This window comes from Amblyomma maculatum, chromosome 11 (genome assembly GCF_055883805.1).
Source record: "Amblyomma maculatum isolate TAMU_Amacu chromosome 11, ASM5588380v1, whole genome shotgun sequence".
Classification (NCBI taxonomy): domain Eukaryota; kingdom Metazoa; phylum Arthropoda; class Arachnida; order Ixodida; family Ixodidae; genus Amblyomma; species Amblyomma maculatum.
In genome coordinates, this window is record NC_139354.1 from 101405472 (window position 1) to 101418039 (window position 12568).

Below are 12568 nucleotides of genomic sequence, written 5' to 3' on the forward strand. Positions count from 1 at the left end.
AGGAAATCTACGCCCAGAATCAGGTCACGCGAACAGCTTTTCAGAACAAGGCAGCTTACCACAAATGTTGATTCTTGAATTTGAACTCTGGCCGTGCACATGCCCAGAGGAGTAATCAGACGACCACCCGCGGTGCGAACGTTTGTGCCAGCCCACGGAGTCAAAACCTTCTTGAGAACTGCGGCAAACTGGCTGCTCAAAATAGAATAATCAGCGCCAGTATCCAACAGAGCCCGAACATGGCGACCATCCAGTACTACGGGTATGTCCAACGAAATCTGTTCGCGAATGTCAGGCTTCTGAGTCTTTGAGTGCTCTGCGTTGGTGTACGCGGTCTGCTTCACCTGCAATTCGTCGTCGTTGCAGGTGCGTTGTTGCAGCGTCCGTTCCACCGGCAGTTCGTCGTCATTGCGGGTGCCTTGTTGCGTCATGTGTCCCACCGGCAATTCGTCGTCGTTGCGGGTGCGTGGTTGCGTCGTTTGTTCCACCGGCAATTCGTCGTCGTTGCGGGTGCGTGGTTGCGTCGTTTGTTCCACCGGCAATTCGTCGTCGTTGCGGGTGCGTCGTGGTGGCGTCGAGGTGGCGGTATGATCGGTAACCGCGGACTTTTCCAATGTCGATGCGTAGTCTTTCCGTGTCCGCATCAATGGGGGGTCTCCCGCGCCGCGATGTCCAGCGAGCCTACCCCCGAAGGTCGCTGGTTTCAGTTTTCCCTCTGGGGACTGGGCGGCTGCCCATGAGGAACTCGTAGCAGATGGCGACGGGCGAGACCTGGGTGACGGTGGTCTAGATGGTCGCAGACGAGACGGAACGATCCGGCGCTGATCATTGACGAAATCTTCAACGGCTCGAGGCCGTTCGCCGTAGCGAGGCCGCGGAGAATCAGCGGAAAACCCTTCGAGACCTAGTCGACGGTAGGGACAGCGCCGATAGACATGACCCGGTTCGCCGCAGTGAAAGCATAGCGGCCGTCGGTCGGGGGTACGCCACTCGTCTGCTTTCCGTGTAGGCGGTCGAGAATCTGTGACGTACTGGATCACGGGGGCTGCTGTTTTCGGCCCAGCTACATTCGGAGGAATCAGGGACGGCGACGAGGGCGGAGAGTATTGCAGCACCTGGGAGTATGTAGGGCGATGACACTCTGGTGGTGTAGGAGGAGGAGTAGGGCCAGGTTCACCGATTGGAAATGGAGGCCGGAGCGCTTGCTGCACCTCGTCGCGGACAACGCTGGCGATGGAGGAAGGAGCTGGTTTAGGTGTGCCATACATCAGTCGGAGTTCGTCGCGCACGACGGAACGTATGAGCTCCCGTAGCGCCGATGTGTCCATGCTATGCGATGGGAACTCAGCAGAGACGGAGGCGGCGTGGATGGTGGGATCCCGTGCCGAAGCTCGCTGCTGAAGCACTTTCTCTATAGTGGATGTTTCAGCAAAAAATTCTGCAACAGTTTTCGGCGGGCTGCGCACCAGGCCAGCGAAAAGCTGCTCTTTGACGCCACGCATGAGGTAGCGCAGCTTTTTGTCCTCGGACATCGTAGGATCCGTACGCTTAAACAGGCGCGTCATGTCTTCGATATACGTCGCTACAGTTTCGTTAGGCATTTGGATCCGAGTGTGTAGAGCGCGTTCGGCCCGTTCGCGGCGATCTGAGCTTCCGTAAGTTGCCGCAAGATGACGTTTGAACTCACTCCAAGACGACAGCTGCTCTTCATGGTTCTCGAACAACGTCCGAGCGCCATCCTCGAGGCTGAAATATACATTTCGAAGCCGTGCGGCGTCATCCCAGAGGTTGAATGTAGCTACCCTTTCGTAGTGCTGCAACCAGTCGTCGACGTCTTCATAGGTGTCCCCGTGAAAGGTCTTTGGGACGCGGGGGTTTTGCAACGTCACGTAGGTGGGGGTCGCGCCAGGCATTGCGACGACGTCGTGGCTACTGGTAGTCATGCCCGAGGGGGAAAACTCAGGTGGTAGGCCTCGTTGCCTGCGGCTAGTGCGGTGAACGGGCGTTTTCTCGAATATATGACCAGCACTCCTGCTTAGCGTAGGGGTACGGGACATCAGACCTGACCTCCACCAGATTTGTCACGGTGTTGGCGACTGGGGCTAGATTAACAGAGCCGGTACAGGTAAAATCACACGGTCCAAGGTTTAGATACGTTCTGCGAGTCCGGAGCCGATTCACTTCAACGTCGTCTTTCACTCTCAGCGCCCCCTGGCAATATATATATATACATGTATATATATATAACAATGGTAGGCTAATATTTCCTGATTGAATCAGCAAACTTATCTATAATAAATTAAAATACTTATTTTACATTATTTACAAACAAACAGGTTCCTACCATTCTCCTCTTTGGTGTCCACGAGTACTAGTGCAGTTGTGTCGCAGTGCCCACATTCATATCTCGGAAAGCCTACTTTAAAAATGATCTCAATTTATATAAAATTGCTGGTATTATATTGTTTCAAGAAAATAAAAGCTAAACGCGGTCAGTAAACTTCCGTAAAGAAACCTCCAATCATCAAGATTTATGACAAACATATTATCCGTTTTTATGTTTAACACACTTGAACATACAACAAAGACTTAACTCACACAGTTTCTGGAATAAATGCCTTTAGTCGACTAAACAATCACCCTTTATATGTCTACTTGCAGGCAGTTCAACATGGAGAGCTCTTCAGAGATATACGCAGCCTGGTCGTGGATCTCAACTAAATTACAAAAACATTCTGTTGCCTCCTTTTTCAGAACGCACCATTTCCATACGAAGCCACGAAACAACGCACATACCTTAGGAATTGGCTTTGCACACAGAGCAGGAATAAAACAGCGTAAAGCAGATGGCGCTGCATTGTGTACCTTTGCTGTGGCCACTTTGGGGTATTTGCGCTGAAACGATAGCAAACAAGCGTACCGCGAAGGTCTCATTCAAATATATTTCACAACAAAACGTTGTTGAAAGGAGGCTACTAAACACGTGTAAACCATCGGGGCATTGACCTCCTCCGACACACAACAGTATAGCATCATGGGAGGAAGGCGATTCACATATCGAAGCACATTTAAACTAACGTACACTTTATTGGAGAAACATGAATATAGAGGACAACTTCATAGGTGAGAAAATACAGAGTAAAATATTATATAATTGCTGCCAATTCATTGCACGCAACGAACTTCACGACATTCCAGTTATGCCCTTCAAAGGGAAGTGCCCCCTACCCAGTGAAAATCAATATTATGCGCCCTTTTACCCATTTCAAATCGGTAATGCATACCCCGCATATGTAGGGTTGTTGGTTTTTGGGTAAAACTCGATTTTACCCGGTTTATGCACCCCTAACATGTTTCCAGAAATAGAGCAAAACCCTATTTTTCCCGTTTCCGGAACAACTGTGCCAACGGAACTCGTTGAAAGCTCGTATAAAAGCACGAGTGCAGTTAAACTTTCAGTTAAAGAGGTTCTTTATGAGAAAGCAGTCTTAATGACAGGTGCACTCGAGCCACTTTTAGATGTCCAGAACATGCTTGAAAGCAGGAAACCTGTGATGCCAAGCTTCAATCTCTTCGTAAACGCCAAGCTACAGCAGATTGTCAACCAGTTTTCCACGATGATCGGCAAAAGCGATCGAGCAAAAGGTGCTTTGTCTATATTGTTAGGGTTTATTTACAGAGCGATTCTGCACCTTAGCCTGATGTGCTAAGTAACAGATGGTGAGCTTCTTCTTCTTCTTTCTCTATTCCGGAGAGCCTCTTTTTGCACTTCCTTCTCCTCTTCTGTGCGCATGCCTGACATTTTCCCCTTGGCAGACGAAGCCCCTGGGCTGTCAGAGTCCCGAGCGAGAGTGGCAGCGCTTCATTCTTGCGACATGAACTACCTGTGTTTTCCGAGAGGGGCGACCGTGGGAACATTGGCAAGACACGACGTAATTCAACTCGTTGAGGCGTTTGAGCACAATAAATGGGCCTGTGTAGTGCGACAACAGCTTCTGGGACAAACCACGCTTGCGGAGAGGTGTCCAGAGCCACACTAAGTCGCCGGGAAGGTAGGAGACATCCTGATGCCCACGATCGTAGCGCTGCTTAGAGCGGTCCTGCGAGGCCAGAGTGCGTAATCGGGCGACCCGACGAGCCTCTTCAGCGCGTCAGAGAGTGTTCGAAACAGACGGCTCGGTGTCGAGAGAGAACGGCAAAATGGTGTCAAGAGTACGTTGAGGCGGACGGGCGTAGAAGAGGAAAAATGGACTATAAGAAGTTGTCTCATGTTTTGAGGTGTTATAGGCGTAAGTAATGAAGGGAAGCACGTCATCCCAGTTCTTGTGCCGCGAGTCAACATACATCGCAAGCATGTTTGTCGGTGTCCTGTTTGTACGTTCGACGAGGCCATTTGTCTGGGGATGGTATGGCGTAGAGTGACGCAATTGGCAAGTACAATAGCGCAGAAGCTGTTCCACAACATCTGCCGTAAACTGCCGGCCTCGGTCACTGATAATTACACGAGGAGGTCCATGACGGAGAACGACAGCGTGAAGAAGAAAGAACGAGACGTCAGCGGCGGTGGCGAAAGGGATGGCGGCAGTTTCACAGTAACGCGTGAGATGATCAACGCACACGATGGCTCAGCGATTGCCTTTGGACGAGCGGGGAAACGGGCCTATGAGGTCAACACCCACTTGCTCATATGGTGTGGTCGGTGGTGTCACCGGATGTAAGTGGCCCGGCGGAGAAGTCGTGGGGAGCTTGAACAGCTGGCACTGCACGCAGGAGTTCACGTAACGCTGAGTCGTTCGACGCCTATTTGGCCAGTAGAAACTTTCCTTAATGCACGTAAGAGTCCTGGCAAACCCCAAGTGCCCAGCTGTAACGTCATCGTGCATAGAGTGTAGAACAGAGGAATAGAGGCTAGCCGGAACGACTAGCAGAAAGCGTGCACCACCAGACGAGTATTTTTTTCGATACAGCAAACCATCGCGAATGCAGAAAGGGTTCGCAGATGCCGGATCACGAGCTTTTTTAAAAAGTGCTACCAAGTCTTGATCTTTTCGTTGTTCTCGCTGGAAAGTGGCAAGATCCGGAAATTGTACGGAAACGGCGGCAAGATAGTCGTCAAAGTTGTCATCGCAGAGGGTAGTTGCAAGAGGCAGCCGCGAGAGGCAGTCAGCGTCAGCGTGTTGGCGGCCACTTTTGTACGACACTGTAAAGTTGAACTCCTGAAGGCGTAATGCCCAGCGGGCCAATCGACCGCAGGGGTCGCGTAGATTCACCAGCCAGCAAAGCGAATGATAATCGGTGATGACTGTAAAGGAACGTCCATAAAGTACGAGCGAAACCGCTGTACGCCAAAAACGACGGCAAGGCACTGTTGCTCCGTGACGGTATAGTTGCGTTCAGACTTGCTAAGGGTGCGACTTGCGTAAGCGACAACGTGTTGGTTTCTGTCATGCCGTTGTATGAGCACAGCACCCACGCCGACGCCACTTGCATCAGTGTGGAGTTCAGTGGGAGCTGTCGGGCTGAAATGACGCAGTATGGGCCGCGAGGTAAGAAGAAACTTGAGCTGGCGAAACGCAGAATCACATTCAGGAGTCCACTTGAAAGGAATATCTTTCTGCAAGAGGCATGTGAGGGGGTAGGCTACGTCAGCAAACTTAGGGATGAAGCGTCGAAAGTAAGAGCAAAGTCCCGGAAGCTCCTGAGTTCTTTCACAGACTTGGGCTCTTTGACGCAGCTGACAGCTTCAATCTTCTGTGGGTCAGGCCTAACACCGTCTTTGTCAACCAAATGCCCAAGCACAACGATCTCACGTTCACCGAAGCGGCACTTCTTAGAGTTCAGCACAAGACCCGCTTTCTCCATGCAGTTAAGGACCACAGCTAAACGGCTGTTATGCTCGGCGAAGGTCCTCCCAAAAATCACTACGTCATCTAGGTAACACATGCAAATTTGCCACTTCAGACCACGCAAAAGAGTGTCCATAAATCTTTCAAAGGTCGCCGGAGCGTTGCATAGGCCGAAAGGCATCACGTTAAATTCTATAACCCGTCGGGAGTCACGATTGCCGTCTTCTCCTTGTCTTTCGGGTGCATCGGTATCTGCCAGTATCCGGACCGTAAACCAACAGATGAAAAGTAGGAAGCTGAATGGAGGCAGTGAATGGCATCATCAACACGTGGGAGCGGGTAAACATCCTTCTTGGTGACAGTATTGAGGCGGCGATAGTCGACACAAAATCGCCAGGTGCCATCTTTCTTTTTCACGAGAATCACAGGGGCGGCCCATGGGCTAGATGATTCCTGAATGATTCCTCCTTGCATCATATCACGGACCTGTTCGTCAATTATCTTACGTTCTGAAGGTGAAACACGGTATGGTGTCTGTCTAATCGGGTGTGCAGATCCAGTGTCAATCATGTGATGGGTGCGGGAAGGCGGAATCGGTGGTGGCTGATCTCGAGCAAAGTCGAACACGTCCGCATGTTTCATAAGAACCTCCATCAATATTCGCTGGTCGTTGGTGGGTAGCGATTCATTTATCATAGACTTAAACTGGGAATCAGCATGATCGGACGTCTAGTTGAACGAGCAACGCCATCATTTAACGCGGCGATGTGCATAGAAAGGCGTTCTTCAAAGTCGGCGAGTTTCAAACCACGCGTCAATACGGCAGGTTCATTGGTATGGTTGACAGTCCAAAGCGTGGTACGGCCCTCGTTCACTCGAACAACGCTGCGGGGCATCAACACACTCTTTTTGGCCCCGGAAAGGGAAGTGGGTTCCACCAGAGCGTCGAAGGCATTGGGAACCGCACCCGAAGACACAACTGGGACGAAGATGGCGGACATCGCCGGAACGACGGTATCTTCGAAGACAGAAAACACTGGACCGCCCGCGGCGATTCTTCTATGAGGGCCGATCGAAGGCTGGGGCTTATTGATATCTCGCCACTGTTGAAGTCGAGAGTTGCGCCACACTGCTGTAAAAAGTCAACTCCTAGAACAACGTCGTGCGTAGAGCGAGGGAGCACCGTAAATTCAGTTCTAAACTCGTGTCCAGCCATCACTACATTTACATAACAAATACCAAGCGGAACCAACGATTCTCCCCCTACACCTCGAAATATGACAGTTCTATCCCAGCCAAACATAATATTGCGGCCGAGACGGTTCTTAAAATCTAAGCTCATCACGGAAAGTGTAGCACCAGTATCCACTAAGGCAATAACACAAACACCATCCACTGACACTTCCAAGCGGTTCTTCAGCATAACGACCGGTAGAGGAATTGGCAATATCGATGATCTGGCGACCGCACCTCCATCGGCCGCACACGCTAGTTTCCCAGTGGCGGAGAAGAACGGCGGGGAGAAGGCGATTGTCGGGAGCGGCGGGCAGGAGGAGTCAGGCTGCGATCAGAAACTGGCGAGTCGTTGCGGGGTGGTACGTAGCGGTAGGAGCCCGAAGGAGGGGGATAGGTCGGGTCATGGACTTCTGGGCTCACAGTAGAACGGCGATTTGTTCATTGGCGCTGGTAGCGTGGTGGCGGGTTCCGGCGGCGGCAGAATCTGGATATGTGGCCAAGCATACCACAGCGGTAACAGACGGGTGGTTCACGAGCACGGTCCAAATAATAGCCCTCGGTAACAGGATCGCAGCGTTCAGCAAAGTCCAGCCGCTGGGGTTGTTGCGGAGGAGGTGGCGCCCTGTAGTGGGAACGAGCTGGGGGAGCAGGGCCATATGAGTCGTTTCGGTGGTCACGGACGGGAGGAGGAGTGGTAGAACACCAAGAAGAGCGCTGGATGGGAGCTGCCTGCAGGGAGCAGCTATCACAGGGGATTGCACTGCGGTTCACATCTTGATGACGGGAGAGCTCATCCCGGACAATTTGGCGAATCATCTCTGCCAAATTCGGAGGCTCATGTGAATGCTCGTGAGAATCCACGCTTGCAACAGTGGTCACGTTAGGCAGACGGCCGAATTTGGGGGTTATGCGACGCAACTTTAAAGTTTCGAATGTACGACAGTGCTTGATCACGGCCGCGGGAGAATCTAAGTTTTCGTTTGTAACTAAAAAGTTATATACATCCACCGCGATGCCCTTTAAGAGGTGGCCAACTCTGTCTTCGTCAGACATGCTCGGATTCACCGCTTTGCAGAGTTTTAGGACCTCTTCTATGTACATTGTGCATGTTTCACCAGGCCCTTGGGCTCGCTGGAATAAAGTCTGCTCAGCGCATTTCCGTTTTGCCGTGGTATCCCCGAAATAATTTCGAATCTCCTCTTCAAAACGATCCCAGCTCGTTAGAGACGCTTCATGGTTCTCAAACCATGTCAGGGCTGTGGAGTCTAAGAAAAAACAACATTTGCCAGCATTACAGTGGCATCCCAGCGATTGTACTTGCTCACCCGCTGGTAATTGGTGAGCCACTCATCCACATCTTCGCCAGCCTTGCCAGAAAAGGTCGCGGCTCACGGTAATGCTGCCATACGGGTGCCGCTGGACCTGGCTGCCGTGCGTCGCCGTCCTGGATCATTGCGGTGGTCAAAGGGGGAAGCCCAGCGAGTCGTCGGCTCGAACGCGGTAGAGAGGAATCCGTGGTGATCTTTGCAGCACCTTCCACCACACTGTTAGGGTTTATTTACAGAGCGATTCTGCACCTTAGCCTGATGTGCTAAGTAACAGATGGTGAGCTTCTTCTTCTTCTTTCTCTATTCCGGAGAGCCTCTTTTTGCACTTCCTTCTCCTCTTCTGTGCGCATGCCTGACAATATTATCTAAAAGCAGTGGCGCATTAGTAAAAGCTTGTGAAGCGTTTACTTGAAAACATCTACAGAATAGGGCGGCACTCTCAAACCGAACGCCTGAGACAAAGAAGAAAACCAGTTGACATGTGAAAGCTGGGCGCCTTACTCGGCCAATTCCAGAAGCGGCTGCTGAGTCAGTCCGTTGATGACTACCGACCGCTCTTCATTTTCGTGACGGCGACGTAGGCTCGTTTCGCGAAAATTCAACCAGTACATGTTGGAAGCAAGCCCCACAAATGAAAGTGTCGTAGTGATAGATTATTGAAACGACGCTACTATGCGCTATCCCAAGCCAACAAAGGCAATGTTTACATCGTTGTGTCTATTTATTGGCTGCTGTGACGTTGAGCGAACATTCTCTTAGCTACGATACCTCCGAGAGCGGACAAGTCTCGGATAAAAACTTCAATTTTGAACATGCAGATGGTTGTGTGCGTTAATAAGGGCGTGTAAAACATCAATTATTATGCTCACCTGAGGAAATATTTCTTGTTCAAAAACTGACCATTACACATTACTGAGAGCTATAATTACAATTGAAAATCCGAATTATGAAATACTTTCTTGAAAAGAACCCAAAACATAACCCTAATCGTTACCCACCCATTAGGAAAAATCGAATAAATTATTAGTTCGTAAATTTACCCCATGGAACCCGAATTTCGAGTTGTTTCCACAAAACACCCGATTTGTCGCGTAGTATCAAGTAAAAAAAATAAAGCCTGATTTTTTACCCCGTGAATTGGAAAAAAAGAAAAAATCCGAAAACGAATAACCCTACGCATATGCTACGGCGGCGCCCAAGGTTCAGTGGTCGCGCAGGATGCAGAGAAGCACTGCACCTTTACGCATACTTTCGACGCTGAACATCGAGCCCTAGAAAGCAGGGACGAGGCGATGTCTAAGGTGGTTTGCAGAGATTGAAGCTTAGCAAAAATTTATGAAATGGGTAATAATTGGTAATAATTAAAAACACTTTCCAAGGAGTGTAGGAAAGGCAAATAAAGATTAATTTTGTTAACGTGATTTGAAAGTGAGTAGAGACCGGAAAACGTGGCGTGACATGGTCCATAGGGTCACGAAGAGTCGGACACGACTGAACGACTGAACTGATTCGCAAAAAGAAGCATTTATCATGATGAACCTTTTGTAGCTGCATGCTATATGAATCCAAATACTGACGCTTAGGTCATGTTTTATAAACAGCTGAATAGCGCCTTCTTTCACGTACAAGGCTTTATAAACTAATTTGTGTTTCAAATCGCGGTTGGTTCTTTATTGATTGCTTTGCCGTGGTTTCTATATAGAAAGCATTTTCGATCGCAATCAATTATTCAGATCAATATGTGAATTATATATATATATATATTTACGGTGTAGAGATAACACTCAGAGAATAGACGCATACGGGGTTGACTCACTAAGGTGCAGTCACTGAGACAGACACTCCCCAACTCCGGCTCAATACTTATCTTCTTTTTCATCTATCCACGCGCTTTGCACCCGCTCGCTGGCACCGTGCTTCCTTTTCTTCTATATCGTAACACCTTTCCACCAAGGGAGGAGAGAGAGGGGGCCGGGGAGAAGGAAATGCACTGAACGTGTCCAACCATGCACACACGCGCGCGAGAACACAGACTACACGGGTAATAGACGATAATGCATGAGGTCATACCAATACACCAATCGGAAAAGTTAAAAAAATCACAGTCAAAGTGTAGGTCCGCGGAAAGTGTGCAGTCGAAGTCCGGGGACACCGGCCGGTGGGCACGGCAGTATCAAGTGATGCCGTCCCACGGCAACGGCCGCTCACTAAAGTGCAGCGGGGCGTAGTCATTCCGCGCAGAGTGCCATTTCTCGCTGGCATCCAACTTGCTTAGCGGGATGCCGTACTCCTTCAGGCACCGCGCCACCCGCTCGAATTCCAGGGACATGCGGCGGCAGTGGCCGCACCCTGAGGCGTAGAAGTAAACAAGCATGACCTTGGCGTTTGTGACGGTGAGCTTTAAGTTAATGGCGGTCAGATCGAGCGATGCTTCTCTGATGGCGCAAAAAGCGGGTCCGTCTTCGCCATCGCGTAGATAATGCCGTCGGGCGATAAGGTGTCTCATATTCGGTCGTTTGCCCGGGTGCGAGAAGAGCGTAGGGTGCTTGCTGATCCCCAAGCGGTTGGCCAGCTTCAGTTCGACCGTTTATCTACTTTGACCAACAGCACCTGCAAGTCCGTCACCTCACCATGGTGGAGGGTGTACTCAGGCTGCAGCTTCACGCAGTGCTCACATCATGATGTGTAGAAGTTGCTGAGTATGTAGCGCATGTTGTTGACCACTAATCGAAGTTTGGCTCATTCAGCTTCAAGACGTTCAGCTTGACAATGACGCGCATGGCCACAATGTCCACTCCTACTAGCGTTGGCGCTGTTTCCAGTTCGACCTTCGGCTTCTTAGGCTTGTCCTCGTACCCCCTATTCACCCTCACATGCCCAGCTTTCCGGGACACGGGTCTTTATTTCGGCAAACTGGCACCATGCAGCGTACCACCGTGAACTCCTCCTTTCCCTTTTCTTCTGCCCTTCCCTCTCTCGCCTAAGGGAGGGCACGAGTACCGGCCAGAGCTGCGGGTCTCAGCGGTGGGCTTTTTTACGTCGCTTCGCAAACGGGAGGGTGGGGAGAATAGAATGAGACTCTGCACCATGCATTTTTTTTCGTGCCCCCCCTCCCTTTTTTTTTTGGACGCTCGACCACCGACCACCACCACCACAGGGGGTGGGGATGCATTGGCACGGGGAGACGAAACTCAAGTGCGGGCACCAGTCCCTCGCTTTCTCGCCACTCGCATCGTCGCGCGGTTGCTCTCCACAGTAGCCTCCACTGTCCGAGCGGAGCAGCGAGGAAGTCGAGTCGGCAAGAAGGCTGGCACAACAATCGCGTCAGCGCTGCACTGGCGCGTTGTATGTACAGTCCCAGCCATAATAATATGGAGCATGTTCGGTAATAAAAACTCTCGCCACGCGTAACCTAGCGAATATTAGGAGGTATACAATAGCATATATTAGTACATGCCGCCGATGCATACACGGGAAATTTGCGTTTCAAAAGGAATAAAAAAAAAATCAATACCAATTACGGCTCCGAAAAGTATTCACATAAAATTAAAATTACTTCCGATTTGTAATTCATTTAGTCTCCGATTACTTTCCAGTTATACATAAAAAACCAATACGAAAACTAAATGAACGAAACTGCAACCACTCTCCAGATCGCTTTTATTACCACTTTATTTAAGAAAAGACAGTAGAGGCTTTTAAAACGGGCGTGAGGTGTGGAAAACCGCAGCAAGATATTTTCTGTAACGGCAACGAGCCGCCGAATCCATACTGCGCCGCAATATTAAAAATGCAATTACAATTCAATAATGACGCTCGATGTCCCAAGAATTCGTCAAATTTTTATTTCTAGCTTGAAATTTAGAGCTCACTGTTTCGAATTCTACAGCGTGCATACGTTTTTTCTTCTTCTTTATAATAAGTTTTCCAATGACGCTGCATTATTTATTTCGTATTGATGAACTCACCCCCCACCCAAACACACACACACACACACACACACACACACACACACACACACACACACACACACACACACACACACACACACACACACACACACACACACACACACACACACACACACACACACACACACACACACACACACACACACACACACACACACACACACCTTGTTTTCATTTGTGTGGGTAG

General features: G+C 50.0%; 1 long non-coding RNA gene across 1 annotated transcript in view; it reads right to left on the bottom strand.

The window, feature by feature from the left end:
• The window catches only part of LOC146174507 (uncharacterized), a 121769-nt gene that overhangs the window by 62780 nt on the left and 46421 nt on the right, over nucleotides 1-12568 (bottom strand). Inside the window, exon 2 of the long non-coding RNA XR_014702264.1 lies at nucleotides 2797-2895. This is a non-coding gene — a long non-coding RNA (uncharacterized LOC146174507). The remainder of the gene's footprint in view (nucleotides 1-2796; nucleotides 2896-12568) is intronic.